This window comes from Solea senegalensis, linkage group LG1, assembly GCF_019176455.1.
Source record: "Solea senegalensis isolate Sse05_10M linkage group LG1, IFAPA_SoseM_1, whole genome shotgun sequence".
Lineage (NCBI taxonomy): Eukaryota > Metazoa > Chordata > Actinopteri > Pleuronectiformes > Soleidae > Solea > Solea senegalensis.
Window position 1 is genome coordinate 3108817 of NC_058021.1, and position 25473 is coordinate 3134289.

The following is a 25473-nucleotide window of genomic DNA, read 5'->3' on the forward strand; positions in this document are numbered from 1 at the left end:
TTATGAAAAACGACGCTCAAGGAAACACAATGGAAAACCTGGGTCACGTTCTTTTTTGTGGACTTCCAGTAGATCTCCAGTGCTTTTTAAAAAAACAAAAACAATACTGTACATTTTCATGGATAGAAATTTCAAAGGCTGTCACTGTTTCAGAACACAGTGACAGCTATATGAGGAATTAGCATGTAGCGCTGCCACTGAAAACCCACTGACATAAAAGAACATGTGAATGTAACATCATAAAAAGTGTATGCAATACGATCATGATCATTTCATGTGAAAGAGGCTTCAGAATTCAATATGCAATTATTTTATTTATCTTAGCTCGTTTTTCCAGTAGAATGTCAGGTCTGGTTTAATTAAGTTTCATTTTCATAAACATTGAACCTATTGGGTGCATTTACACATGTCAGCAAGAGGTGGAGATTGAACATGAAGGAGGAGGAGAGAGCGTTGGTTAAACTTTGTTTGATTCCTGAATTTGTCTGGGTAGAAGGGGCCGCAGTCTTAGCAAGGAGGACCAGACGTCCCTCTTTACAGCCAAATCTGCCAGCTCGGATCCCAAGGCATTCCTAGGTTTGCCAAGAGATATAATCCCCCCAGCATGTCCTGAATCAGCCCCCGTCTCCTCCTGGAAGGACATACCTGAAGGTCCAATCCTCCGTAACCAGGGATTGGACCTCCAAGGCTCCCGCCTTGGTCTGCTACCCGATCCACACAGCACCGGACCCCTCATGAGTCCACAGGGGAGCTACCTGGCCCCATGGGCGAAGGCCCAGCCGCCAGGAGCTCGCACATGGGCCCCCCAACTCAGGGCTTGGCTCCAGGGCAGGATCCCGGTAACCCTTCAGGTTGGGTACACCACTATCTTTTTATCATAATTTCCATGAGGGGTCTTCTGAACCGCTCTTTGTCTGGCCCTTTACCTAGGACCAAGTTCCTAGGGGCAAAATGACCCCGACAACATAGATTCAAGGATCATTAGGGCACTTAAACTCCAAGGAGGAGCTGCAGACACATTATCCCTTATAAAAAGGAAACATATTTGAGGATAAGAGTAGAAATTCTCAGCTCTACAGCTTACAGAATCAAAGGGTCACACAGATAACTGCGAGAACTGCCAGTGAGACAATTCTCTGTAATCTTGGTTCTCTCAGCTCATGTAGATATAAACAAAAGATACGGTTTCGCTGGTTTAAAAAGAAAAATGCCAGGCTTGTCTCACTTTAGTGGAAACTGTGTCACAACTCCCCGTCGGAGCGCGAAGTCATGTCCTGACTGCAGAGTGTCGGTGGAATCACAGATTGCGAGATACCCAACTGAGCATTCTCGCAAAATCGCTGCTTTCTCACATCTAGAGAGGGTCATATGGGACGTGAGGCCGCCAAGGCTCGACGGAGCATCACGGCCCACTGTGCCTGTGAAGTCACACAAGAGTCACAATCTGTGCTGCTTCTGCTTCACAAGGTGTCTGTTGGCCTGGACAGATGGGAGAGAGAGACAGGGAGAGAGAGACAGAGAGAGAGAGAGAGAATGGTGTCATCTGGTCACGTTGTGTCATCGCAACCCTTGTGTAATTAGAGAGACGTGGTCTCTGCAGGTTAGCTGATGAACTGACACTCAAACCTGTGGCTGAGGAGGGACAGTGGAGCTCTGCCTTTTTCTCTGTGGAGCAAACTTACCACTGATGCTCCCCCTCCCTTCCTCGCTCTCGTGGTCATGTGGCATTTGTTTTCAACAGAGCTGGCAAACATGCGTAATAAATACATCATCATCCCAGAAGATTCTTACAGGTGCAACGGCACAAACGCCAGGTCGGCGTCCATTTTGCATGCTTTCATATTTTCACTTCTTGCCATTTGGAAAAGGTCTGATGTTTACTTGTGTTACGTCTAAAATAACACTTCAATTATTTCTTTGTTCCAACTTCCTATATGTAAATGTATAAATGACTCATTCTTGACAAAAGGCAAAAGAGCTGTGTGCGTGTGCACACTTGAATAATAACTTTTAAGGCCTGATTACAGCTCTAATTAGACCGAAATGTGAATTACTGCTCTTACTGAATACATGCTTTGGACTTTAAATTCACCTGTTTTAAAACTTTTAAGATCTTACTTAAGATCTTTTAGATTGCATTCATCAAAGAGATGGACAGATTTGTAGCCAGTTTTAATTGCAAACCTTGGATCTTAATCCCTGGATCTTCGTGCTCCGTTCAGACTTGAATACCTACATTTTTCATCTTCCGTTACATTGTGTCCAGACATGAACTTTCAAGACACCCATCTTCTTCTGATCTGGGGCAGGTACAGGATGAGAGAGGGCACCGAGCCGACTTGTATATATTGTGATTAAATCAGATGGGACAGATGTCTGTGAGGAAGGACGAGAGGGACAGAGGGGAAAAGTGGGAAACTGCATTATGCATCATGGGTCATCTGCCCGCGTGGCTTGGTTTATGAATTTGTGTCAAGGTGCCACTCCTGCTTCACACTCGCTAGTGATGGGCCTGTTTCCATGGCAGCAACAAATCAACTCATTAGCAAATATTGCTCTTGGCCGAGACAGAGCGCGCGAGCCGGGCGCAGACTTTGACGTACGGCGGACATGAAATAATAGGTTTTACCGTTGACAGAGAGAGTGTGGGGGTGAAAAGATCATGTTAGACATCTGCATATGAAGCTATTTGTATTCACTGGAGATTGAACAGTGGTCAGCACTTCGAGGCCAATGCTTCCCAAAGTGTGGTTTGTGGCCCACTGGTGGGCGTCAGACTGGGCTATTAAAAATATTGTTTAATCTTTGTAATGGTATGAATATTAACATAGAATATTAATACAAACATCATTTCTCTTTTCATTAAGTTCACGTTTTAATCTTAGAGGTTGTCGTTATCTGCAAGATAAATCAACATTCATATTGAGATTATAAAGGTTTATGGTCATTCCTTTATAACCGGTACAACACATTTTTATTTCAGGGTTATCTGTTTAATGTTGAGCTGCATTCTTTGCTAATACTGTATATTATGTCTGGGTGTGATATTTTGGTGCAAGTTTGGGACACTGTTTTCTGGCTTTTTGTAAATCAAAGCATTTATTTGAGAATTAGATGAGATTATGAGACAGATTTTGGAATAATAACCAAGATAATAATAATAATACGTTTTAATATCGTAGCACTATGCAGGCTGGTTGTGTATGGAAGCCCATTTCTGCCACTTGATGAAAAAAGATTATGAGATACTAAGTCAAAATTATGAGATAAAAAATAATAATTTCTCATAATTTCAACTTTCTATCTCATAATTATGACTTTTTATCTCATAATTTCAACCTTTTTATCTCATATTTATGACTTTTTATCTCATAATTTCGACTTACTTAGAAGATATTTTTATTATCAAGTTTTATCTGTTTTTTTTTCTGGCGGAAATGGGCTTCCATAGGTTGACTTTTTATCTCATAATTTCGACTTACTTAGAAGATATTTTTATTATCAAGTTTTATCTGTTTTTTTTTCTGGCGGAAATGGGCTTCCATAGGTTGTGTCTAAAGTGTTAAAATAGTTTCTTCTAGCTGTGAGGCAACAGTGCTTCCCGCTACCCAACCGTGTGTCCCAAACTTTTCCCCTGCCATTAGTTTACGACACTTTGTTTATAACGTTTGGGAAACACTTGAATACTTTATTTATCATTAATTCATGCTGATCTTCTTTCCACGCTTTCCAATATTGCACAAGACAAAGTTGTTTTCCCCACAAACAAAAGAATGCAGAGGACGGAGAACAGATAGACTCCAGATGTTCACATCCTCCTGCTGAGAGATACAAATGAATGGATGTTGCTTTTGGAAAATATGGTGCTGTTCAAACAACAAACCAAAGATAGTCCACTATGTGAATAATGTCTGTAATGAACGATAATAAGCAATAACAGGCTTTGACTACAGAGGCAGCACTCGGTTAGATAAGATTTCATGACCGTTTATAGTAGTTCATACTATGTCCTGCCTGTTGTTACCATTCTATCATACATACAATATGAATTACAACATATGTTCTGTGTTTGTGACCAAAATCATATTTTCCATGAAGTAAAACATGGATATCAATATCACTTTGGTGCTTTTAGGTTGATTTTAAGTATCCAAAGTTCACCGATGTCACCCAGTGTGTACTCTAACCTTCAAAACTTCCACTCATCTAAATGACGTTGCGCTTTGTCTTCTTCTTTTTCATCTGCAGACACGATGGACTGCTTGCACGACCTTCCACTCCTTGGCGGTGACTCTTCAATTCAACAGGTGATCACAGCTCAGCAAACAACATCAAACCATAACGGCGAGTGGCAGAAGTGTCTTTCAGCCTTGAAATCACACTTGGTTTTTGTGCAAACATGAAAAGAACTCTGCCCCGGCAGTGTGATCCCACTAATGGAAAATGGTGTGTAATCGAGAAGAGAAGCTGGGTGAGCTAATGAAAAGGGTGGCGGAGGCGACATTTCCAGAGTGACGTCTGAAGTGGGATGACATTTACAGAGAAGCCCCAAAGACAGTCTCCTCAAATGGAACTCTGTATATTAGACAGGAGCTGCACCAGAGACAGTGAAGCTGATTTCAACATGACTCAGTAGCTGTCATTTTTGTCTCCAGGTAGTATCATTGGGCCGTGTAGTGTTTCGTGTCGGACATTGGCCTTTTGGAGGACAAAAAACTGACCTTCAGTGTCCAAAATATCAAAGTTTAATGAGATTATTTCAAGAAAACGGGTTATGACTGATTTGTAAATATATAATTGCCAGTGAAGTTTGTTCCACATGGAGAGAAAACTTCACTGGACCCCGAAGTTAGTTTTGTGTGTGACCCACACACTGTAAAACAAACTCCGTAAGCTCTAACTTCATGGTTGAGAGTAGCCCACAACGTGACCTGAAAACTTCAACTGTTTTTTACCATCTTCTGTTACTGTTGGCCTCAGACAGACAGTATATAACACCAATATACAGTATATATATGTTAATAATAGATAATGATGCCCCTCCCAGTCAAGCTCCGCCTATTAGTTTGCTATTTAGTCGTAGTTATGTTTTGTGACTCAACGGGAGCTGGAGCATTGTTCTCTTCTTCTTCTTCTTCTATGGTAGGAATGTGTCCCAGTGTGACACGCCCTGCAGAGTGCGCGGAAGTATACCACGTAAATGTATATCTTCACTTGGTCTTAGTGCCTGAAAGTCGTGGTCTTGTCTCAGTGCATGTGGTCTTGACGACAACGCCAGTCCAAGGCAGTTGTTGGAAAAATCTGGTCTACTTCTAATTTTGCAGAAATGTCTTACCAAGTGAAACATGACGGGAGTCAAAAAAATGCAGAGAATGGAGAACCGATTCCAGATGTTGAGTTATGCAAATAAGTGGAAGCTGGGTTTGGAGAACGAGTGCTGGAAGAAAACAAGAAAATGAATTCCATGTGTCCTAATTAATGGTATAATATCAGGCACAAAGCCTGTGTCATCTACTACAAGGCATGTGACGTTCTATTCCAAGTTCATGTATGTATGTTGAGGTCGTGAATTCTCAGACACTGAAACACACGCTCACATCGGAAAGGTCACACACCTTTCGGCGAGAGTTCTGTACTCTGAATCCTTTACCTGTCAAAAGCTTGACATTTTTACGACATCAAAACAGAACACTCTCACAGTTATCTAATGGTTTGAAGTCCTGACCCACTCATAAGGTCACGCCAAGAACGGCACACACTGGGGAAACTTTGGGAAACTTTGGGAAACTTTGGCCTGACGTTTGGCTCAAATGCATCAAAGGCAGCTAAAATAGCGTCAAATCGCCACAGAAGTGCGTGATGTGAGAAGACGACGCGTCCGCAGAGAGAGAATCGGGTCAGTCAGAGACGCAGATGAAGGACGCAAACATGGGGGACTTAATCAGGACAGGACAGCTTTGAGGGACTGTGGTCAACCCCCGGAGAACGCTGGGAAACTGGGTTTGAACCTTTGATGTCACTGCCAGTGGACTCTGAATGTTTTCCTTGGCAATAAATGTGCTGATCGGCATGTGATGACACTAGGCTGTTGGAAGGGTACAAAGCAGATTTGTTATTCTTTATTTGCTCTAGGGTCATTTAGAGTTCAGGCCTAGAGAACAAATGAAATATACTAAATGTGAGCTTTACTGTATCTGTGCTAATCACTTTAATAGTTGTGTTTGTGTTTGTACTGTCAAAATTACCACATGACTCTATAGAGTTTCCATCATGGTACGGTTCGGTTTGGTACAGTCTTGGTGTATTTCCACCGGCTCTACTCGCCTCGGCACGGCACAATTCTGTCCTAGCATCTTCCTCATTTGACGTCAACACAAACGTCATCAGCAAAGCTTCAGGTAATTGTTGATTTCTGGCGAAAGATGATCAATTTTAAATCCAGCAGATCCATGAGAGCTTCAGCGACAGTGTGTTCGTATGTGCTGTTTGTTTTGTGTAAAGACGAAAGCAACATTGTCCTAGTAAACAAGTTGGAGAGTATGACAGAGGTGAATTCTGCTGCTCAAAAGAACCTGGTTGTTGGAATAAATCTTTCTTGTCTCGGCACACGCTTTTAAACAAGCCAGTCATGAAATTTAAGTCCCCCACTGTACATTTCATTCAGCTTTTGTTGTCTTTTAATTCTGTAATGTAGTGTTTTGTTTGTTCAAGGTTCAAGGTTCAAGGTTTTTATTTGCCATTTGTGCTTAGACAGACAGTCCAGGCACATTGGAAATCTTGTGCGGGTTCTACGAGTCAGTAGTACGAAAGATAAACACACTTAAGGATAAATATAAATATAAAAGTATAAAAGTAATAATAAAAAAAAATGTCGAAGAATAAAAAAAAAAAATGTCGAAGAAAAAATGTGCTGCTGACTGTTGTTTTTTCTGGTTAAATAAAGGTTAAATAAATAATTGATAGAATGGTGGAGACACATGTTTGAGACTGTCTTCATGCCACGTCATTACATTTCATTTTTAAGATGACAGCTGCAGTTTTTTCAGCAAATAAAGACTATTAGGACAATTTAAGCGGGAAAGTCTGTGTATGATTGACGTTGGGTGGACACTGCTATTCATTTTCCCTCTCAATCTGAGCTGGTGCTGTTTGTTTTTTTACGGCTGTTTGTTCACACCAGCCTTGTTAAGTTCACTCAAACCAAACCCTGGAGGGTTTTATTTCCCTGGTGCAGTTCATGTGGGTTTGTGTAAATGCAGTCTGCTGATGGGAACTGGACTCTGGTCTGGTGTCTTGTGCCGCTTGCAAGTGAACTCCATCTGCACCAGTCACAGGAAACACAGCATTCACTCGTCACTAACACCATGAATGTCAGGGGATGTTTAAACGTCTCTCCTTGTGAATATTGTCCATATTTTAGAACGTCTTTCATGTAGATTTATTTAGTGATCAGCATGTTGCTTTCAGTGCATTTAGTGCACGGTGTGTTTTCCCCCGTAAATTAATAAGGAAATGACATTATAATTATTACCAGTGTTTTTCCTTTATTTTGCTGCAAAATATTCATTATGCTCAAAGTGATGGTTGGAGCCCTGTGGTGTATTTTGTGCTCGTAAACTATTCCGTGACATGAAGTGTATATTTTCTATTGTAGGCAAATTGTGAGCATGAAATGAAGCGTGAGGCATTTAGTGCTCCATATTAAAGCAATGTGACTTCCATCTGAGCAGGGAAATAATCACTTTCCAGGAAAGAAAACCAAAGTAATGAAGAGATTTGTACATACTGTTCTCTTTAACTGCAATCATCAGCACGTGTTCAAACAGAGTCATTATGAGTCTGACACGTTATACTGCATGTTCTTACTGTCATTTCTTCATCCAAGGTCTTGCAAATACAATTAATAATGCACAAAAGTCAATGAAGATTATACAGTATACAGTATATAATAATACAAAGTAATTATATGCTGAATAATATAATATAGTTTGCTGATTATCATGCACACAGGTCAGTTAGTGCTCTACGTAGTGACAAAAGTGCATTTTCCAAAGCCACTGAATAGTTAGCTGTAAGCAGGTTTCAATTGGCTTGACTCGTAGGTTCTGTTTAAATTCACTAACAGTCAAACTTAAAATACAGCTTCTAAAACGGACACGTCAATAAACCACTGGATATTTTTCAGTACATATCTATCAAAGCCCTCAAAGATATCAAAGTGTCCCTGGTAGCTTTTATTTAAAGGGCCACAAAGCCACGTTCCTTTCCCTGCGAGAATATTTGAATTCAATCAAAGGCTTAATGCCAACAGTAAACTACTTCAACTGTTCATGAATTACATTGTAACAAGAGTCAAATCGTGCATCAACCACACGACCTAACCCTGAATATAGTAACTGTGTAGAAATACACATTATAAAATGGTAAATATCTCATTAATGTGCAGGAACTGAGGGCAACAGAGTAGCTAAAGCCAGATGTAAGATAAGATCGTTCTCCATTAGTTAGTAATAGTTATAAATGGGAAAAAAAAGTGTGTAATCACTGCACATGAATCATGTATATGTATGTATACACATAAATACATTAATTATACATATATATATTATTAATGGTATAATTTCAACGTTACTGGATCAACATGATGATCATATGCAGTTTTGATTGTATAGTGGAACAGCAGCAGGAAGTCTGATGCGTGTTACTTCATTTCTCTTCTTAAAAAGTTGCCACTGAAATCCATGTTATTACATTATACTGGAAATTAACATGTAACTCGTTGTCCTTGTTTGCAGCTGCTTCCTTCCTTTGAGATGTGATAAGGAAACACAGGGTCTTGCAGAAACTGGTAACGTAATAACTGCACATAATGTAATAAACATGTTGGGCAAAAACAGCAAAAACATAATGACCTTTTCTGTCTAATCGTGATGTGACGTCTTCTCTCACACAACATGTCGCTGCATGTCTACATACATACATATGAATGTGATAGTATTTTAAATCACTCGTGGTGCTTTGGGAGGAAATGAGGATAATAATCATTTCCTGCTCGTGAACGTCGTTAGGTTTAGCACAATAAGAAAAGAAGGAGAAAACAACAGCTCACTCTTCTTCACTGTCTGCCCCGCTTTCAAACCTCCTTTTGAAGTCTGACAAACAACACTCGTCCTCCTCCTCAAAGTTACTCTGATAAATTCTTAATATCCTCTCTGTTTATCTCCAACAGTTGTTGTGCAGACTATTTTTTGCTTGGAGGTGCATTTTTAGACACATTGTGTCAGTGAGGATTACTGTGTTTTACGGTGTAGGTTCCCCCTGGGATGTCATTACTTTAAACCCTCGTGCAATCCATCAATTTCTAATTAACATTTGCATACTAGATTGTTGTGGTAGGGAGTGAGTGTGTGTGTGTGTGTGTGTGTGTGTGTGTGGCACATACATTTATGCTAATTAATTGAAATCAAATGAGCCTGGAGCTTAATTTGGGGCGGAGCAATGGAATGCTTCAACACCCAGTGGGAGGGTCGGCCGAGCTGGATGCTCCAACAGTCTGTAGATCTGATCTAACATGTGGATGAAGTCTGTGGTGGAGGATGGTTTGTTTGTGTCACTCATTGTTGTCATGTATATATATATATATATATATATATATATATATATATATATATATACGTATACATATATATACACACACATATATATACGTATATATGTATATATATATATATACATACATATATATATATATATACATATATATATACATATACATATATATATACACACATATATATGTGTATATATATATACGTATACATATATATGTATATATGTAAAATGAGAGGCTAACGAGAGAATAATTGACCGGAGATTTACCCGATCACCACAGATCCAGAGACACGGTAGAGTTCTCGATGTGTCTGCTGACCAGAGGACCCAGAAGGCGCTAATGTGACACACAGTGTGCGACTTCTTTTCTTTTTTTCAATTAGCATTCATGCATCAATCCATGAGTTTTCATTAAAATCCAATCGACGGTGTCCAGCTGATAAACGGACTGAGGCTGATAATAATCCACAGTCTCTTACTTCAGTTTCATCTTGAGACACTTGTCCACCATTGCAGCGAGATAATGTGACAGATATTTTTTTTTTTTAATTAAATGAGACGACTTTTAGTATCTGGATCATTCTAAGCTTGTCATTAGCAGCAGTTACAGGACTGTAAGTGTGTGTGTGTGTGTACGTGTACTTGGTTTTACACGTCCATAAAAACGTACAAACCTATCTTTGTGAGGACATTTTGACCATGTGGAGGTATTTTATTTGGCCCCCATAACTTTAAAGGACTTTTTCAGGGTTAAGACCAATTTTTCAGGGTTAGGGTTAGACCAGGGGTGTCAAACATACGGCCCGGGGGCCAGAACCCGCCCGCCAGAGGGTCCAATCGGCCCACAGGATGAATTTGTTAAAATTTCACACTAATCAAAACGTAATGTCAAATGCTCCAGATACCCGTGACTAAATGTTTGTGCCTTTTATAGATCCAGTGTGCTGTGTAAATAGTAAATTGAGGCATGATATTGTTGAAATTGCACTTATATTGTGAGAGGTTCATGTTTTGTAAAATTATCCTTCAGTAAATGTAAAACAAAGGAGAAAAAATTATTAAAAAAATATTATTTTACTATTTTTACTGGTCCGGCCCCCTTGAGATCAAATTGTGCTGTATGTGGCCCCTGGACAGTCGTGCTAGGGAATGCATTACGTCTATGACGTGTCCTCACTAAGACATAGAAACAAGTGTGTGTACGAGGAGGAGACGATGAGACAAAGGTCTGTGGAAGCAGACACACGTCGTCACCTCACGTCGTTGCCAAGCAGCGAGACAGATAATGCATTTCCACTTTGTATGCAGATGTAGAATGTGTAATGCAAGCAAGTTTAGTCAAGAACTGCACTCAAGGCATCAACGTCTGATGCTGATTGACTTCATGAGGTCATGGATTATCCTCGTGGAACAACAGCAGCAGTGAACCATCAGGTTATTTGTAGCTGCGGTATAAACGGTCAACAGTCGACACAGTGAGAGTGTGATCACACGTATAACTCACTTCCTTTGGCCCAAACTGTGGCGTGAGATTCTACATGTTGTGTTACATTTTGTTCTTTATTTTCGTACACAGTCCAAATATGAGACATCATCTGAGGTGGAGCGAGATTAGCGGTGATTTCTTACTCGTAGCTGACGCTGATGAATGCTGTAGGACAAACTTTTTATACCGAGCACCACCTGAGAACGCAACACCATTTTCACCAAGGTTAAAATACAGCCGTGTAAATGGGTCGAGCAGTCGGCGACAGACTTTTCACAGGAGACAGATTTAATCCCAATGGTGGTAAACATACCACAGTTTGAGAACCATGTCTCTAAGACACCACAAACCCTCTGTGTACCAAGGGTCTCACTATTCTATGTAATTAAAGCCGCACAAATCAGTGTTCTATTAAAAAAGGAGAGCAACTTGGTTGTGAAACCCCCACTTTCTTTCCAGTTGTGGCTCCGCCCTTCGAGCCAGACCCCCGTGACTGTGCTGGCTGCCCCAACAGCAGGGTGCCAAAACGAGAAACGGTACGGATAATGTCTCTGTCATGGAAACAAGGCATTTGGGTCCATGTGGTCCCTGGTTGCCACAGTCCTTTGGGACGTCCTTGTAAATAAAGCCCACAGATAGCTCGTAATATTCCCGACAATAACATAAATCACGCGCTAAGCATTCTTTTATACGATCACCGGCGCTCACAAATGATTTGACGTTTCCTGGCAACAGCCAGTAACATAATATTTGACTTGATGAGTCCAGAGTCGTACTGAAGTCAAGGGTCAAGATAATAACATTATTATGACACCATTATTGTCAGCTCACAGTGTTTGAGGTCACATTAAATGAGCATAATAAATTCACAAGAATACCCCAGGTGACAGTGGTGCACGGGTACTTACAGTATCCCTTTGTTTTAATGCTACTGAGGCTTGAGGTTCGAGGGCAGCAGGACCTTCTTTATAGTAACGCCCCTAAAAATGATGCACCCCCTTGTACTGTGATGAATCTGCTCTCCCTTTGGAATGAAATTACATGTTGTGTGTCAAGCGGAGGCAGAGTAATACGCTCTGATTATCAAGCAATGCAGCCAATCTTCAACTATCTCTAAGGAATGCTAATCACCCCGCTATTGGATTTTTTCAGTGACGCCTGCCATTAATCCTCGCCGTAGTCTGGTGTGATGGAACTGCAGCACTCTTTTGAACGTAATTAACTCCCATGATCGCTTTTGAACCTCGCCGCATTGAGTGCTGTGATCGAGAGAAATGACGCTGGGCTGTTGCAAGAGTGTTTAATGGACCCACCAGTGTCAATTAATGAATAGAGGCTTTTCACTCGGCTTTCTTTTCATGTCCACTACTCCAGGTTTTATTAAAATGCACTTATCCCAAGCCGCTGCCTTTTTTTTTTTTGTCCAAGGCTTTACAATAACCCACGTCCTGTTGCAGTTGTAGCCTGAGGGGGCCAGACCTCCATCACTGTGACTTTAGACACAACTCTAGTCTGACTTTGATGCTGCAGGCAAGGATTTGATGGAGGAAAACAAAAAAAACACAGTTCTATCGAGAGAGAAACACCTGGACAATATTTCCCTAGTCTTGTATGTAACTGTAGGTCAGTGTTGCATCTACCTCATTTACGTCCTCACTCTAACCCCTCATTTTGCTGTTTATCTCTAGTGATGGACGGGATTTTCATAATCTTATACTTCATCTAGATTATTAAGCTGTGTTTCCAGTGAGTGGAACAGTTTGGTGCGGTACATATTTTTTGCATTTTCTTGATGAATAGTACCAAAATTACCATTTTTGGCACTGTTTCCTTGGTACAGTACAGCTAGACCGGATCCACCCAAGACAGTTAGCTGATTGATTGGGCAATAGAAAAGTGCCACTCCCTTGCGACTGGTGTTTCTTCGACGCCCAGCAGTGTATTCTCGTACAAAGCTTCACGTCCTGTTGACACAAACAGCCACAAACTGAGCTGCTGGATGTCTGTTGTTGTTTGTTGTTGTTGTTTGTTGTATCACACTGATGCGGTCAAACGCAAGTACCGTACCATGTTGGAAACGACATTTCTCTGTGAAGAAAAATCATTTGACTTGGTAGACTTGGACAGGAAGCTTCTTGGACAGGAAGCTTAGTCTCACTCAGTCTTGACATTTGTACTTGATCGTTATCTTGCATTCTTGACAGTCCTTCGATGGACAGACTTCGATTATAGGTTCACTCGAGCTAATTATCATACCGAGGTTAACCAATGGACCTGTTGTGGGGCAGCTTCATTCTGAGTATTGTTTCTTCCCTTTACTCCAATAACACACCTCTATGAATTAGATGCTTTGATATTAATACACATTTATATTCATTTACTGGGCAGACAGTTTTATACAAGGTGACTTAAATATATCAAAAGCAGTCAAATCCAGTCCGACACGCATCAAGGATACTAGTACAATCCAGTTTGCAGTCACTTGGGAATTCAACAATTCAAAAATGGTTTTGCAGGTTCACCAGTTTTTTGAATCTTCATAGTCACATAGGGAAGACGATGAAGAAAAATATGAATATAAAATATTAGAAGCACTAAAATCCCACACAGAGAGGCACATCCTGGATGTCTAGTGTATAAGTGGGTCACATGAAATGGAAGCTATTGAAAAAGGAGGTAGGTTTTTATCATATATATATTTATATAAACAATAATAAAATAATATGTTGATATTATAAGAAGCCCTAAAAAATACTTAAGTAAAATAAAGTATTAACACAATGTTGTTTTTATTTGGAGTCAGTATCGCCCAACAGGAAAAGTGTTGATAGAAAAAGGAACATTTAAATATTTAACAAAAAAAAACATATTAAATATAATATTCATATAATATGAATATTGTTGCCCTGGGTGTGAAAGGGGAGACACGGTACAGCGCATGAAGCTGCCCTCCAACAGGTCCACTCATTAACCTCCGTGTGATAATCAGCAGCATTGAACCGACACTCGAAACAGTTCATGTCTGCAAACCTGCTGTCAAGGTTCCGTATCGTGTCTGTTTTTATTTATGGCTCCAGTGATAAGCACTGACATTGCAGCATCTGGATAAACAATTATTCCCACAATGCCCAGGGGAGAGTGAGATTACGTCTCCTCCCCCCCCCGTGAGTGCTGCAGCACACGGCGTTCTAATTCAAGGTCCCCAGAGGGAAACAGGGGTGCTGAGCACACAGCGCGGCAACAGATTGTGCTAAACGACAAATTGAAGCATACGCTCTTTTTTAAAAAAAATTGATTTTGTCCAATTAGATCTTCATCCAGTCAGAATATATGTATGTGTACATTATGTCAACAGACTGACAGCAGCTAGATTATATGCAGATACAGAGCCACAAATAGAGAATTCTCAAACACGCATGTGAGTGTGTTCATGCATGTTTTAAAGAAAATAATTACAAGTCTGAGTCTGTATTAATAGATACAGAATCTATTTATACCTGGCATTACAATGTGTCCCACATCCAAATTGTATCTGGATTTGAATTAAACTGGAATCCAATTGAAACTGTATCTTCATTGTCCATCTGGAGAAGATGCTCAGATTATGTTATGTACACACAAGAAGAAAAGAGGAAGATGGTGGCCCTTTGTTGATTTTCGATGTTTATAGATAGCTAAAGAACTTCTAAACCAGTGCTCTTTGTTTTGGTTTGCATTGATTATGGTTGATTTAGCATATTTGCATCCACTCTCTTCTGGTACATTTCTTTGAATAACCGTACTGTTGTTCGCCATGATCGTCTATGTAATTAGAGCTGAAAGTGTCAGTTAAGGCTTTTATTTTTAATTTTGCCAATTATTTGTAGCCTGTTGCCTGCAGAGTCTGTATTTTTATGACCACAGGGAAACATCAATTGTAGCCGTGAAGTGTTTGATGCAGCAGAGTTTAAAAGCTGTGCTGAGGACTGCTGCCCTCTGTAATATCTTGCACTTTAACTTGAAATATTCAGCCAATTTAAAGTTCCCAAATCACACTCTCGGAGATAAATGACACAGATTCAGATTTACGGACACAGTTTGTTGCCAACGTCCTGCGAAGGATTGTTCATCACAGCAAAATGCTGTCAATAAAAATCCAATCAGAGTTAGTAAAGTGCAGTGACTGGTGTATTTCAACATTGTTGTCACATGTTGTTGTGGTTGTTGACCTTCAGGCGAAAGTGTATGCAGAAACACAACTGAGATGATGGTAATGTGATTACTCTGGAGAATAGATTGTGTGTGGAGCATTGCCAGAGCTTGTGAAATTCCCAACATTGAAGTGTTTTTCTTACGTCACGCCACACTAAGAAAAAAGTATAATGAAGCGATCTGGATTCATTGATTCATTCAATACTTCAACAGTGTAAATTTAAAGATACACAGATGAGCACTGTATTGATAAATGCACTATAATCCAGTCTATTAACATTAGGAATTGATTTGATGAAGCTGCTATGCTGTAACTTCTTCATCTTCAAGCTCTCATGAGACTTGCTTTCCTCATGCTTACTCCTCGGCTTTTAACCCATGAGAAATGCGTGGTCTCCGTCTCTTTGAATGTCTTTTGATGTCTTTTAGTGTGTTTTAATGTTTTACTGTGTTTAATTTTGCATTTATGTCTGTACTTGTTTATCTTTTGGCAAACATGTGTTTTTTTTAAACGTGCTATATAAATCAAGTGAAGTGGATGAGCAACTAGCAGCTAAAGTCTTATCAACCAGAAGCTTCCTATCTTGCCATTGTGTTGTTGGCCGCCTTTCAAGTCCACATTTTTTGACTTATTTATGAAGGATAATATGACATGAGAAAATAGATATAATATTACATTATCTCTGAGGCTTGTGTTTCCCTCAGTTCTCTGAAGCACGAGTCGTGACATGAGCTGTTGAAACAAATGTTGAAAGAGAACTGTTGGAATATGGACCTACAGTCACAAAGCTCTGGAGGAGCCAGGAGTGAAACTGTAGGGCTGCCACTAATGATTCTTTTCATAATCAATTAATATGTCAGTCATTTTCTTGATAAATTAATTACTTGTTTGTCCCATAAAAAGTCAGACATTTTCTAAAAATGTTGGTCAAACCTTCAAAAAGATGATGTTCTCAAGTGTCTTTTGTCCACAAACTCAAAATAGCTGACAACTGACCAGAGGGTTGTCTGTTGGAGTCTCTGCCAGGTCAAGGACTGGGGAACCCCTGAGCAAGGTACCCACTCCCTATTTGTCGGTGTTAATTGGACACCAGCTGTACTCCTTGTTGTAGCTCTATGAATTATAATATTCACTTTGTTCTCAGTGTCCTCATCAAAGATGAACGTCTCACTGAAGTGATTAATGTGTCATTAAAAACAAATAAATAATAGGATTCTCTCATCTTTTATGGTATTTCGAAGTGAGCAGTGATAGATTTGTGTCAAATTATAAAATGGCACTGTATTATTGTATTGTTCCATTATATATGAGAATCTTCCCTGAATTATATCGTAACCCATGCATATATGTATTAAAATGTCCTCAAAGGGAGAAGATGCACATCTCTAATTAAAAGGCATTTTCCTTTTTATGTGCGGATCTTGCCTGATGCCTTCTGGGTTTCTGATGTGGTTGAGGAGGGTGTCACAGGAACAGGCCTGGCAAGCGTTTAACAGATAATTGTTAAATATTCAACAAAGCAGTCTTCCGGAGTTTGCCCAGCCTCTAATCAAAAAGCGTGGTGGGCATCTTGAGTAACTGATGCATAGCTAATGACTTGGTGATTAATAGCTTTGGTGCTTGACTTGCATAAATGTAGCGGATCCAAAAATGAGAGAGGGGTGGGGGGTGAAAACAAAGACCCCACAATGTTCTGTGACGCACTCAAGGCCACGGAACATTGTCGAGCCATCGCTCATATAAAAGCCGTCTAATGAGAGGAGAAAATGTCGGTGTTAATAAGTGATGGGTGTTAATTAGGTTTGTCCAGGCATATGGAGATTTGCTCTCTGGATTAGAATTGCTGTGACTGATGACAAAGAGGGAGGGACTGGCTGGTTCTGGCTGGGTACAAGGCGTCTGCTGTATTTTGGTGTTTGGGTGAATAGGATTCAGCGAAAGGTCTTTGCAAAGGTCATAGTTCCATTCCTCTTGTCAGTCAGGTGACCAGGTCCCCGCCCCCCCCGCTGCTCAACAGGTGCCTGCCAAGAGAAGAAAAGGCGGTAATTACTGACATCCTGTTCGCACTAATACCCTTCATATTTAAATGAGGGTCAACACTTTCCTCATCTGTATGCAAGCTACACAAATGCAGCAATTAAATACCCCCACCCCAAAAGAAAAGTAGGAATGTCCTCGGCCAGGTCACCAGAGCTGATGAAATGTGTGTCTGCATCTGAAGAGCGTCCCCCCGCCATGTGTGCAACAGCAGCACATGCTGCCATTATCGCGTGCTGTGTGTCTAACTAAGACAGATGGTCCTGGGGGACGGACAAAGCATCGCCACCGGCCTCCCTCGTCTCCCCAAAGAGGCGATTGGTGGATGCGGCACTGTACCGAGCTAATATTAGCCCCAGATAAGGACAGAGCGAGGACATTTGGCAGAGATAGAGGGAAGCCTTCGGTCCAGCTACATATAGCCCGGAGAGATGAGAGGAGGAACGCCTGCGTGCTGTGATGCTCCGTGTCGCTTCACTCAGAATTGAAAAATGTGTCTCTCGGAATAAATGGATTCCCCTGCTTTCGGTTGCTTCTACTGTAGCCTGCTGAGGTTGAGATTCAACCCTGTGTGTTCACTACAACATGTTAAAATTCATGTTTCCAACCCCAGTTTTTACTGTAGATAGTGTGTGTCGACTTCAAATGAAATACAATGGATACAGTTCTACGTACAGTTAATATTCAAGAATCCATATGTCATTTGGCGTATTCATATTTAAAGTTTTTATCAATACTAGTTACTGTCCTCATATTACTACCTTGCTGTCTACCTGTAACTTACTACCTTTACTAGTTTATTCTATTTGATTGTATTTATTTATGATTTGTTTAATAACTTGATTCTATATTTTTACTCTTTTATATGTGGAAAATGTTCCGGCAGAATTTGATGTAGCACCAATAGAATTCTTAAATCATGAAGTTTTTATCTTAGTTACATTCATTATACATTTGCACAAGGTTTCAAAATCTGGGCTGCAGTCCGCTTTATGCACACCTTGCACATTGGTTCCGCGCTGTGTGCCCAAGTATACCAGGGCCTAAACAATGAGCAATGGGGATTGGGTATCTTGCTCAGGGGTACCCCAGCCCTTTAATCGTGCAGGGACTCAAACCTGCAACCATGCAGAATGAATATTTTGATGAACGATCTTTGATCCGGGAGAATGCTCTTCACTAAGACAACCGTGTTTCCAGGATCCTCCTCCAGGCTGTTAGTGCTTCATATCGCCTGCATTGTGCTGTTGGAGACGCACAGACTATTAATCAGACAGGTAGAGCAGAGTGGAAGCACAGTGGAACTGTCACCTGAAGCACACGTAGCCTCTAATCAGTGCAGTGCTCCTCGCGCCTTCATGAATATTCATGTGAGGCCACGACTCAGGAAAGAGATGGTATCTCTAGATGGCGGTTGGTGGTACACAACAACGCGAGATGTCCTTCGAGGCTGTGTTGACCATTCCTGATCGTCATGTGACTGTTGCAGACTGTTGCAGATGTTATGATGATGAATTTTATGGCGATAACGTTGCAATACAAGAAGTAAAAAAAACAAAACATGCTTTTCTAGCAGCTAGCAGGTGCTTTTTCTACCTAAACCTAAACCACGTTCACAACCAGGGAGTGGTGATCATAACTCTTATCTCCACAAAAGTGTCAATCATGTTCACTGTATAAACAGGCCTGTCGACATGTAAATAAGTAAATAAGTTTAAAACACATCTCTTATAAAACCTGATGGAGAATGTGTTCTTTGGTTCTTTGGGAACAATCTTGAAGGCAGCGCTTACCAGATAAAGTAAACAATCACTTCTTCAGGTATTGAACGGCGTTGTTGTTGTCGTACGTTGCTGTGTTTTGGTATTAGTATAGCCAGAGGATGGACAATGATCCCAAGACTATTAGAAGTTTCTAATAGTTGCAAGCTTTCTTCCTTCTGGATGATATTACAGTTTAATTTCCATTTATTGCTCATTAAGAGCAGTTGGAACAAATTGGATCTGCTTAGTGGATTAAGTTGACGAAGCAAGTCATGTCAGCAGCAACAGTAAAGTCAATTTCCCAGTAGGTTTATAATGGCTGTTACGTTATTGCTATTTTAAATTTTGTTTATTTATTTTATGTTCTTATTTATTAATTTATTTATTCAGAGAAAATTAAACTAGCTGTCTTTGAACTATCTGAGCGACTCAAACGGCAGAATGTAATCAACGGGGGAAGAAGAAAAAAAAAACAGCGGTCGTAATATCGTGTTCTATTAAAACAGCGTTGAGCTGTTAATATTAAAAGCTGTGACCCTGATAATTATACATTACGAGATATCTCTGAAATACATGCCCCTGCATGTTTTTATATCTGACACTCGGTGGATAGGCGATGAGAATCTAACACTCTGAGTTGGGGACTTGTTCCAATTATGCTAAATATGTAGCACTCTCAATGTGCTGCGCATCAAACATTCACCAGATACTGAAGCATGTCATTGTGTAGCTCTGTAATCTTTGTTTTAATCTTTTATTTCACATTTGAAGACGGACACACACTGGTTTTAAAATATTAAAGCTGCAGGGTGTAACTTTTTGTCTTTTTTAGTTTGTTTGTTTGTTTGTCTTCAGCTTCTGTTTCATCTTCATGGCCAGAAATGATGATGTCACTGTTATATGAGGGAGCGTTTATGTGTATGCAGCAGCAGCAGCACAATAGAATTAACTTATTCGCACAATGCGATAAGATAAGACCTTTACTGATTCCCTCTAGGACCATGGTTCTCAACCTGTGGTATGCTTCCTCTGGTGGTACTCTCGCATCCATCTTCATCTAATGTCACGATACCAGTGTGTGAATTGAGGAAGAGGAGGGTGACGAAAGAGCAAATTATCTTATTGGGAATAAATCTGCCTTCTGTGGAAAGTCTGTAGGAGTTTTTAACCGCTGTTATTTTAATGTTGGTGATAAAGGTGTTACTTCAAGAGCTCAGTATTTTCTCAGGTGGTACTTGGTATAAAAAGGACACTTGATTATTCACAGCAGGAACAAAAGTCGCCATGTCAGTATGTTTGTAAGCAATAACACTGTTATTAAAATCTGAATGCACCACATGTACAAAGTGAAAACCTTTTAAATTCTCCGCTGTAATCAGAAGTACACGATGATATCAGACGCTGCAATTATCGTGTTTCCTCCCCGAGCCTGTGTAGTACCTGTCAGTCAATTATTTCCCCCTCAAGTTTGTTTTTATTTGCGTGCGAGTGCCTTTACAACACTATCAACAACACACCTGAGGGCTGTGTGTGTGTGTGTGTGTGTTGGAAATGTGCATCAATATAAAATATACATTTTAACTTCAGGGTACACATTTAATACTTCAAGTGTAGTTCAAAGAATAAGTGTAAAATACACAGCTTATACGCAGCATATGCAGTGGTGATGATAAGATTAGAATCGAACATTCAGGTTTAGCTGGGAAAAAGGATTTCCGTGTACATGTACAGTTCTGGTGGATTCCTGTGGTGTCCCAGTTTATAAGAGAATTAAAAAAAAAGCCGTCACCCACAGACATTGAGGATGGTTTAAAGATATACATCCAATGGCTTTTTTGATTTATTAATGTGTCCCGCTTTGTCTGTTTATTTTTGTGTTCCTTTTCAAATGAATTCTTTTGCCTATACCACATGACCCGGGGGGTTGCGGGGTTTTTTTTCTTCTTGATTTTGGTCTATCACTCTAATGTGGCTAACCACACTGAGAAGTGTTAAACAGAAGCCGCGTTTAGCCAAATGTGATGTGTCTTTAACTTATGGACGAAATATTTCCAAGGTTCCATCTTTTTCCAGAGTTTCCAAAACCACATGTCAAACACAGAGCCGCTGAGTTATGAGACAGGAAACGAATCTAACTCATAGCTCCGAGCTAGCAGTAAATCTAGTCTTAGCTGCTACCACTGAGGATAGCTGTTAGCTGTTAGCAGAGCTTGAGCTCTGACAAATATTGTGCTAAAATTGACTTCAGTTCGCTAACTAGCTAAAATGAGTTAGTTAGCCAAAAACTGCATGCTGCTAGAAAAATGTTTTTGTTTATTGTGTTTGCTAGCATTATACTAAATGTTGTGAAACAGCCAAATGTAAATCAGGCTACGTAGCAGCTGCTAAGTAGACAAACAAAAAACACAGGACCTGAAAATGAATATAGAAAATGCTTAAAAGGATGTTTTTTATCTGGGTCGACAGCTCCATGTGCCCCATTACCTCACAAGCACTCCCAACTACTCACTGGTGTAAGTTACTGGTAAAACCTATAGAATCAAAGTTGAAACAAAATTCACACACACACAAATCACAGCCTTACTATTCACATTAACCGCGGCGCAATTAGGCAAATAAATCCTAAGTGCAGGAAGGAAGAGTCACACCTGTGCACCTTTTCTAATTTATGTATTTTTTTACACGGCAACCACAGAACCAACAAGACATGCAGGGGAGTGACAGTAGGCCTAGTACATAAAAGAGGTCAAAATTGAACATACAACAACAACAAAACAAAGGAAAGTGATAAAAAATGGAGGAATGATGAGGACAAGAAAGAAAAGGCAGGAGAAAAACACAGACACGATCACAGAACAAACAAGAAAGCATTCATTTCAGCCGCTTTTTTGGCAGCTTTGACAACGTGTGTTTAGTTTGGCAACAGCATAGAGTTTAGGATTGCAGAATTAGTTATTATACTGTATGCTGTATAAATCTAAGTCTAACCAATGTGGTTTTGTGACAGTTCTTTTTCTATTTTTTCCAGTTCAGCTGTATTGTTTACTTGAAGATAGTTTGGTCCACGAGTAACAGTATTGTGATTTGTTTTTGGTAAATTAAGATAATGTAGTAGGAGAGTGGCGTGTTAGGGTTCGGGAAATTAAATATAATGTGGTTTATGTGTGGTTTTCTAGTCTTGATGACCACTTAAAGAGGCTTTACACTACAATTTTGCTATGTGCAGTGTGTTTTCTATCACTCATTCACACACTGCTGGCACGGTCATCAGGAACAACGTGGGGTTAAGTGTCTTGCCCAAGGACACATTGGCATGCAGCCACATTGGAGATGGGAATCGAACACACAGTAATTGAGTTGAAAGACAGCTCGCCGCCCGTAATTGTTTAGATGTGAAGCGAAACCTCCATTTCAGTGCGCGTTTACATCGACTGAATGCAGGTACCGAGGGTGCTCACAAGTGTCAAGTGTGTGTTCTTGCATTGTTCATGTTTGATGCTTGGCTACGATACAACATGGCTGCTGAGATCTGTATGTAAGTCTGCCGGCTTTGTCTTAACCACACACACACACACACACGCACACCGTCTGCTCACCGGCTGCTATCATCTGCTGGCATGAACACACAGCAGCTCGTGCCCCTCGGGGGTTTGGAGGCTTGTGGGTGGGAGGGCAGGTTTTCTGGCAGGCCCTGGGCTCCTCACCCTGCACACTGGGCTGTCTGTCTGAAGACTCGCCTCCTGTCACTTCAAGGGCTCCACTTCTATCAAGTGACTGTCAGTGTTGCTTCTCAGTCTGCAGATAGCTAACACATGTCCAAGTCAGAGTTGGTGAGTGACAGATGATCGCGGCGAGGGTGGGTGGAATTATGCGGCGTGTAAAAGGATTACAAGTGAAATGTTAGCTGTTGTCTGCTGCTGAAAAGCACAGCAGCCTCCTCGGATTACCGATAATGTTGTGAGTCTGTCGCTGATTTCACGTGAAATCGTCACTGACAGCCTTTCAGGAATCACCGTGATTGACCGACAGTTTAGAAAAATGTACATTTTATACTTTATAATTTATACTTTATCTAGAAGCTGAACTAGGTGTCGATATTTAGAGTTAAGGGTTTATTTTCTCCATTGAAAGGTAAAGATGCTGCTTGTATTTGTGTGAACATAGGGAGGGACAAACCATTGACACAGCAGTTAGGCATGTGACAAATGTAATTTTCGACTTTGGGGAAGAGAACAAAGTCAATTCCAATATGATCCGTAAACTATCACATAAATGCTTCACTTGGTGTGTAGGTTATTTGTGGACTGTTTTTCTTTGTATTTTTGTCGTAGTACATAGTTATGGCTCTGTGTTAAATGCACAATTGTGTTAACAGCTTGTTAAAAAGGACTATTGACTGATGTTGGTATCCGTAGACACTCTATTCCAAAAATTCCTAAAGAGACATTTTCCTGATGAATTGAAAACTGCTCAAATGGTCAAAATACCTCAAAAACTGGAGGGACCTTGATTACTTTCTTCGTATTATCCTCCAACCATGGATGCAGCCATGGATGCCATATTAAGAACAGAACAAACTGGTTTCAGGAAGACAGATATTAGAACAAACACAGGAATGGAACAGTTCTCTGTATGTGGTTACCGTCGACTTGGATAGTCTGCACTGTGACTCACTTTTGGAAGATCCCTACTAACATTGTCAACATCCTCAAAGCCTTGTTCGTACAACAAAAGAAGAGGCATACAGTGGACGAGCAACACGAGTGTCTTAAAGGCCAAGTTTGCGTCTGGACTGGAACGTCTAATCTGTGTTTTCTCAGGATTAAAACATTGAAAATCAATCACTGTGTCACGGTTTTGTCAGATTAGAAAGTCTGAGAAATATTGTATAACTCTCTGTCTGTAGGAGGCTTTAGACAGATATTGTTATGATTATCGAGCAACATATTGATTATCTGTATCGTGATATTGTATTGTGGTGTGCTGTGAATTACCCTGTGACTCCCTCTCTTCACAGTTATTCCTGTGTGTGAAATGCAGCTGGATTACATTGCACACAGATGGTTTATTCTAAACATCGCCGTCACATTCATTCACAGTTTACTCGGTGAGCACTTACGAGGCGGATCATTTTTTCATCACAAAGTTTCCTGCATTATTAACCGTCCTCTAGACAATCACTAAAATGTGAAAGCAAATGTTATGTCATTGTTATCTCATGTGCACAGACTTTCATTCAGTGGATTTGACATTCAACTTTTTTATATATATTATTATTATTGTTATGTTGATAATCCTCATGGAACCTGTAATCATGTGATGAATGGATCTTGGCCCCGCCAGGGAAATCAATTAAATCTCAAAGGCTTTTTGTTTAATTTATGAGATGGGGTTTTAATTCCACTGGCTAATGAAAAATAATGAGAACTTCCATTCAGATTTCAGTCACAGATCAGCATATCAATGGCGCTCATTTTAATACATTATAACCACCGTAATGTGGAGCATGTGTCGCTAAGTGCTTATACATCAAGGCTCCGTCAGCAAATATCACATTACCATCATTTGCATCTCGGTGAAGCTTGTGCTGAAATATTTGCTCTAAATGTGAGAGGAGGTCGATCCTGACCTTTATGTTGGTTGTGGAGTTTGAACCCCCAGGTCACATGGTCGCCCTTTAAACCACAGCGGCGGCCTTTAAAGGAGTGTATTTGGAAGCAGTCGGCGATCCCCGACAAGTGTAGCTCATGGGTCAGTGTAGCCAAGTCACGCCATATTAATTCTGAGACTGGACGCGGGGCATCGCCGGTGTCAGGGGCGCGTTGAATGAAACGTTCAATGGACTCCCATCACTCAGCGGAGGTGGAAGTGAATTGTAATCCAGGCGCGGTGCTGCGCGGCTTACTAATAAAGCTCTCAGGGTGCAGGGTGGTGAGCGCGCACCGTGAACAGTGAGTAAAGACCGGGATCAAGGCTAAAGTTTGAAACCAGACGCCGAGGTTCTGACCCTGAGTGTTTGAGTACTCGCTGAGAATAGGAATTACTCGCAGCCTGTATTTGTATTGTCTCACCGACACAACTTTAAGTGTGTTACTTCATTTATAACGTGCTGCATGCTAATTCCTGCTACACAGCTAGTGACAGATTTGTTTTAATAACTTTGTGAGGACACGCCATAAAGATTCAGAGTTTATTGTCAAATGTGCAGCGAGAAAACACGTTTCTCTCTGTCAATAATAAAATAACACAGTAAGGGCAGTAGAACTGGAAATGCAATAGTTATAATTTCATAATTCATTGTACATAAGTATAGTTGTACAAAGTACTTCAGCTAAACTGGTGATGTGTAAAATAATAGTGCAGCTCATAGGTGATATATGTCC